Genomic DNA, 7,448 nt, shown 5'->3' with positions numbered 1-7,448 from the left:
AGCTATCAGGGAAGCCCTCATACAACCAAACCTAACCTAAATAATTCAGATCTAATGGAGAATATAAGTTCTAGATTCGTAATTCCTTACTGGACTGACACAGTCGATCTACACCTCAATTTGTGTATAGAGAAAGCCACATATCAGTGCATTATATTTGACATTGACATTGAAGTCGCTCAGTCGTGTCCGACTCTTTGCAACCCCATGGACTGTAGCCTACTAGGCTCCTCCATCCATGGAATTTTCCAGGCAAGAGTACTGGAGTGAGTTGCCATTTCCTTCTCCAGGAGATCTTCCCAATCCAGGGATCGAACCCGAGTCTCCCACATTGTAGGCAAAGGCTTTACCGTCTGAGCCACGAGGGAAGCTCACGCATTGTATTTAGTATGCACTAAATATAGTGCAGATAATTAGATTTTATCCATGAAAATATGAAGACACCACAATAGAATCCAGAGTAGAGTAGGTCCTTTACAGGTTTGATGTGGGCTGTCTGCATTTTCCTCCTTTATTTTTGGAATGATATATTTTTTTAAACAAAACAAAACACATTATACAAAATTAAGTCATCATAGTAGAGGGAACCATTTCCTCATCTAATGATAAGTTTAACAAGTAGTTTATTTTATCTCAGCTTTTCTAATTCTCACTGCATTGGTGATTAAACAGTGACCAAAAGACACATTCAGCTTGGAGTGGTCACGGAGAGGTACCTACTTGACCATATTTATTATGGAGAAGATTAAGGGCAATCCTGGAACAAAATTTCTTTTGCTCATTCATTTAGGGCTTGATTCTTCCTGTGCATAGAAGTCACAACTGTTATGTGTATCTAAATTCTGATTGGCCATAGTGGAAGGGTTGACCACTCTCAACAGCTCATTCCAGACTGGTTTGTGGGAACTCCTTTAGAACTTTTCTGAGAGGGCATGGTTGGCAGAGCCTGGAACAGTAGGGCTCCAAATAGCTATGAGTCAGGAGCTGCCAGTATTGGCACTTGGCCATTCTATTGATGAGCTTTATTGCTACTGGTATTTTTAACCAAATATTTTCTCTTCTGAAAAGGGCCAACTTATCCTTCAGTTTTATTTTATAATTAATGCATATGCTTTTCTAAGACAGTTCCTTTGACTCAGGGCTCAGATGGTTAGTATGCAGCACTCATGAGCTATATACTGTCTGTGCATAATGAAGCTTTTTCCTTGTTACCACGACCTCTCTTGTGCGTGCACTGGTTTGTTTTGCCTGAATGCCTGGGTCAGAGGTCTGCAAACTCTGCCCTCAGAACTGGTAGGATTCCACAGAGATCTCCCATGTGCTGCCAAGGAATATAAGATGGTTCCTGATCCCACTACCTACTTTCCTCATAGCAGATCGAATTTTGTCTACTTTATGTGCTTTACATATCAGACTACCATGTATACTCCTGTTTGAATAAAAGGGCTCTGCTGCTGGAAGATAAAATAAATTGGAAAGTACTGGCAGGGGGAAAATCCATCACTGCTATTGAAAAACAGCCTCCGATGTATATTCCATTAAGTGTGGATAAACATGACCAGTATTAAAGCATCTGAAGTACAACAGATTAATTTAATCAGTTTTGATATGTCATGGGTCGATCGAAGCAAAGAAAATAGGTTATTACTTTCTGTTCTTAGCAGGAAAGCCATTTCCCAATACTTTCCTTGAGAATTTGGGATGCTGGGAAGGCTGAGGGGTTTCAGGACAGAGAGATTTAGGAGACACTGATGTCCTGAGCTGCTGCAGTGACCTAAAGAAGACTGAGTCTGTTTCCGCAATGCTTACGTGCAGGGTAAGACATAGACACGGAGGGTGAATTGGATGCATCAAACTCTAAATTAGGTAAGCGTGAGTAGAATCATTCTTCCCTTTCTGAAGGATACCAGAGGGCTGAACCTCAGCGTGGCTGTCTTGACCACATCCATTCATCTGGATTTTATCAAGGCCTTTGGAGAAGCCCCTCAAGCACAAGCAGGTTCCCCTTCTCAACACAGTCTGACCATCATTTTCTCCTTCTTCCCTTAGCATTCTCCACCTGTCTCCTTAGTACCTCCCAGCCCTTTGCTCTCAGCTGCTGCCCTTGTCTTGTATGTCTGAGATGAAGCCTCTAAGAGGGAACCCCCTCTGTTCTCATCTCCATCCAGCCGAGCACTCAGGGAGCCTGACTGCACTGGTTTGCCCAGAATGGAGGTGCTTACTGAGACCTGGAACTTTCAATGCTGAAACTAGGAAGGTCCCAGCAAACCAGGGAGTTGGTTATCTTACCAGCATCCATACTCATCTTCTTATCTTTGACAACTTACTACCTTTAAGACTCTGTCTTTGGCTCAAGAAAGCTCACCAAGAGCCTGCTTAAGAGGTTCTTTGTAGTAAATCTCTGAATTCTTGATCTCACCATTGAACTGTCCAGATTCTTCAGCTCATACCTGGTTCTACTCAAATGACATCTCACTGCTGGCAGGTCCCATTTGTCTGCCTTGCTTCTGCTGAGATCTGCTAGATCTGAAGCTCTAGTCTTTAAATTCCTCTGACCTTGCATTCTGGTCAGTACTTCTGTGGCTGTGATTCAAGATGATAATGCCTGGCTTGTCAAATCCTGGCTCCCCACGTCCATTTTGATGCCTGTGGGTGTAGACAGGCATGCTGTCTGTCAATGGCCAATGAATGGGTTTATGTGAGGAATGAATCAAAATTAAAAATAACCTTCTGGAGCCCCAGCTAAATCATTAAAAGAGGATGTGATCTTCAGAAAAGTTCAGGCTGTTTTGGTTAACCTTAGTAACCTAAAAGTGGGCTTCCCAGGTGGCATTAGTGGTAAAGAACCCTGCCAATGAAGGAGACTCAAGAGGCATGAGTTTGATCCCTGGGTCTGGAGGATCCCCTGGAGGAGGAAATGGCAACCCACTCCAGTATTCTTGCCTGGAGAATCCCATGGACAGAGGAGCCTGGGGGTTACAGTCTGTGGGGCTGCAAAGACTCAGATGCGACTGAGCACACAGCACACACACAATCCAAAAGCTATCTTCTGATCAGGTAATGCGAATGGTGGGAGTTTTCCAAAGATAAGTTCTCTGAGCTTTGCATAATGAGTCAAGTCTGAGTTTCGGTTGAAGTGGCACTGGGAACTGAGGAGCCCTCCAGGTGTTTAGTGACAGATTCTTACTTAGAGAGGACACAGATGAGGAATAATGCACTCTCACTGTCTCTCAAAAATAATTGCTGCAGCAGGTCATCCTTCATTCATTCGTCCACTCGAGAGTTATTTTTGAGCCAATGTAGGCACTGTTCCGGGCCCTGGAGGGATGGTGGTAACCAAAATAGACAAATTTCTTTGTCCTCATGGAGCTTACCAGTGAGGGAAAGAGGCAGACAATTAACAAACAAAGAAAGAAAATGCTCTTTTTTTGTGTGGTCCAGTCGCTCAGTCGTGTCCGACTCTGCAACCCCACGTACTGCAGCGCACCAGGCTTCCCTGTCCTTCACTGTCTCTGGGTTGGCTCTAACTCATGTCCATTGAGTCGGTAAAATGCTGTGGAGAAAAGTAAAGCTGGTAATGGAAAAATATAAGGCTGGGGGAGGGGCTGCAGTTTTAAAAGGGCAAAGGGCATTCTCAATGAGAAGGTGACGTTGACGCAAAGACGGGAAGGATGTGAAAGAGCTGATTACATGGACATGGGCTGGTGGAGGGAGGGTGTTACTGGCAGATGAGGGGTATCGAGGCCAGTGTGCTGGTCAGAGGGAGGAAGGGGGACTGAAGACAGCAGTGCCTTGCTCTGATGCCCACCTGGCTGCAGACTGGCCCAACAAGCCCCAGCCCATCTGGGTTGGGTGGTAAGAGCAATGCTCCTTTTCCTGGGCACTTCTCTTTGCCCATTGTGGGCCATGGGGCACAGACTAGGCAATGGGCAACCTGGGTTTGAATCTCAGCCTTGTATCTAATTCACAAAACCCATGTGACCTCTTCTGGCCCAGATTTCCTCATCACAGGACAGAAGGTTGGGCCAGTAGATTTCCAGCTCCTCCCCTTCCCAACACTGAAGTTCCCTGTTCTTTTAGAAGCACACCTTAAAATGAGAGCATTTTATTTCATATGCTAATATGCCCTTTTCTAAACAATTTATTGTGAACATCCTTAATACCTACAACATACAAGCGAACTACAATAGCAAGAGCTTTTGAGCTACAATGAAATATTTTGCATTTTATTAGTAGTATTGGTATTATTGTTGGCACATTTATAGGAGAAGCTTGGTTAGATGAGGAGGAAGCAAAATTTAAGGAAATTCAATGATACTATCATTTCCCTGTACAACCATTAAATTCTGTCACATCGATTCGTTTTTTTGTTTTTGTTTTTAAACCTCAAAACATGTGAGATAAAGTAGAGGAAAAAACAACACCAAAGACTTTGACAGCTGAGGAAACTGACAGTGAGTAAATTTTAGGACAACATTCAACCAGTTAACTGCAGAAGCAATATTAGAACTGATGTCTCTTGGGTCTGAGTCTTATGATTTTTCTACCAAGTTGCAGTGAGAAGCACAGAGGCATTTAATGAGAATGTCGGCAGACATTGTCACTAAAATAACACCCTGTGACGAAGCTGATCCAGTCGACTAGCTTTTGGCTCCTTGATTCTAGGCTGTGTGACTCCTTACTGCAGTGTACTTTCTCCCATCCTGGGTGACCTTCATTCCTCCCACCTGCAAACATGGATGGACCACCCAAATTCAGCACAGTCCGGAGGGGAAAACAGGATAAAATATCTTAAGTGCCACAAGTGAGATGGGGGTTGTGTGCAGGGAAAACTTCTGGGGGAACCCGTAACAAATGCGGACTGAGAGATGGAGAAGGTTTCGGAGAAGATGACATTTCTGCTGGCTTGGCGGAGATGAGCAGGAGTCTGCCAGGCATAGGGAAGAGCAGACGGCACGGAGGCAGGCATCACAGACAAAGTATGTTTCCGGGGAAGCGCGCGGCACGTGGCACTCAGCGGGGATCCATCCTGGTAGGGCCCAGAGTAGGTTGTGTGTGGAAGGGGAGTGAGGCTTGAGAAAGCAACCGGAGAGAAGTGTCCTGAGATAAATGTCGCATATTCTACGTTTTAACATCTGGGAGGGGCCTCAACGTTCTCATGTCTCTTATGGGTGGGCAGTCTGGGTGTCCTGGTGTTTTCTCCCTTCTCCCTGGGGTGTGAAGTGACCTTGAGGCATCTCTTCATTCCCTTCCCTCCTTTGCTCTCACATCTTTTTCTTCCTCTGATCATCAGGCTCCAAGTAGGTACATGCTTTTCTCTTCTCTGCTTTTCTCACAAACGTTCCAGTCCTTCAGAGAATGCCGGGATATCACAGATACATGCTTATTTCTAACTCAGTTCCTCTGAGTGCCAAAACCCAGGAGGGAGCATTGGGCCTGATGGAAGGCCTTCCTCGTCGGGGCTTGATGTTCTGGGAGGGACCCTTACCAAGGGCCAAACATGCCCACCCCCCACCCACCATGCTCCATCAGGAGCTCCAGAGCCACTGTTCTACAGAGAAGACTCTTAGTCTCTGAACCTAGAAAAAACTACCTGCCCCTGGACCCATAATATACTCTTCCAAGTTGGGGAAAAAAAAAAAAAAACAATCGTTCTCTTTAAATGGGGTAACATCTCTGGAATATATCATTCCCAAAATAAGATCCTCCAATTTGGAAAAATCTAGCTGAAATAAATGAAAATAACAGATGGAAGAGAAATAACAGAAGCTTTCCAAAGAACAGCAAGAGATATGACGGGGGGAATCATCTGTCTAGAAAATGGTACTCAGTTGTACTTTTGAAATTAAAGGTACATTGACTTCTGAAGAGATTGCGATGTTTCTCTTGACAGTTCCCCTTTACACATTATGTCCTTTCTGGGCCAAGGTTAGCGGGAGAGGTATGGTTTGCTTCGCTATTCCTGTGTCTCCCATTTGTGCACTTTCCATCTGTTCAAAGGTGTTAAGATCAACTGTTCTGGTCTCCTGGATAAAGGCTTGGGCTTTTGGCAGAGCGCTGGATAAATACAGACTCGTGCTGTTAGCATCGGGATGTTTAATAACAGATTTTTATGTCCTCTGAGGCTTGCCTGAGTGCAACCGCGGGCAATCCGGGCCTCCTCGGCAGCCTGCTTGGGCCCACGACAGCAGGGCTGGGCCTCCCATCCCAGCTCAGCTGTGGGCACCCAGCGCATGGCAACAGCACGCGCATCCTCCGCCAGCTCCTCCCACGGTCCTCCTCTGGAAGAACACAGTTCGGCTCCCCCACAGACAGAGGAGCCTACAGGTTACATAATTCATGACCCCATTCCTGCTCTTCCCTTAACTGTGAGCCCTGACACACTGCTGACTTCCTGGGTTGCCTGTGTACCCCTCTCACGCACTCCCTTAAACTCCCTCAAACTCCTTCCTGATGACCCAGGAAAGCCTCTGAGGGGTCCATGCACCCTGGGGCACTAGGTGGGGCTTTGTCCTTTGCTCCTCGGGCACCCTGTCCATTTGCTGGCCCTTTCCTTGAGTTGCTGAGAGAGGTTGATACCTGGGAAGAAAGGGGAGAGTTGGTCAAACCACTGAGGTCTCCAGTCCCTACCCTATTGTGTCCCATCTAGTGAAGGCAACCTCTCACTTTAAGTTTAGGAAGAATGGGTCATGAGCCTCTAGTCTTTTTCTCCTCCCCTTGCTGACTCTGTTGCCCTCTTTTCTTCCCCCAGCTCTCTGCACCCCTTCACAGACAAAGGCACTCCTGGCTGGAAATCTCTTCATTTAAAATGTCCCTGTAGAAGGAGGACAGAAAAGAGAAAGAGAGAGAGAGGTGTCAGGACCATTTCACCAGGCCAGCATTTCCCACGAGAACTTGCCCCTTACCGATTCCTAGATTTAGAAGGTCCTACAGAGACCACCGCTTGTCAGTCCCAGAGGAGGTGTGTTTGCACCTGAGCCCCCCGGTGTCCTGGAGAAAGCTTCTGAGACGACTGGGGTGAGAGTCACCAGGGTGATACGGCCATCACCATTTATTTACTTCCCACTTCTTACAAAACAGGCGTTAAGTAACTTCAGGGCAATTTTTAAATGGGGCAACTGGAGCATCTCCCTGAAGTTTCCATGTAATCTCTTCCAGAGTGAAAGCTGAAGGGCGGGTCCCGGAAACAAGGTACTGTAGAACTTCTCACTTTCCCCTGACTGCTCCTTTCACATATAAAGTCTTAGAGCAACAAGTGATGTAAGTACATCCTCACTCCCCAGTGTCAGCTTCAGGTCCTGAGGTCCACGTTCCCCAGTTACCGTCTGAGGCAGGAAGTTACTCATCACTCGGCTCTCTGAAATGCCTTGGCTCTTTCTGCCCCATTCCTCACCGTCATAAGATGGCAGGTGGTGGCTGTGAGATAAGAAGGGCGAGGAGGAGGTGCT

Source organism: Bos indicus, chromosome 9, assembly GCF_029378745.1.
Source record: "Bos indicus isolate NIAB-ARS_2022 breed Sahiwal x Tharparkar chromosome 9, NIAB-ARS_B.indTharparkar_mat_pri_1.0, whole genome shotgun sequence".
Classification (NCBI taxonomy): domain Eukaryota; kingdom Metazoa; phylum Chordata; class Mammalia; order Artiodactyla; family Bovidae; genus Bos; species Bos indicus.
Note: the sequence above shows the minus strand (reverse complement) of the source record.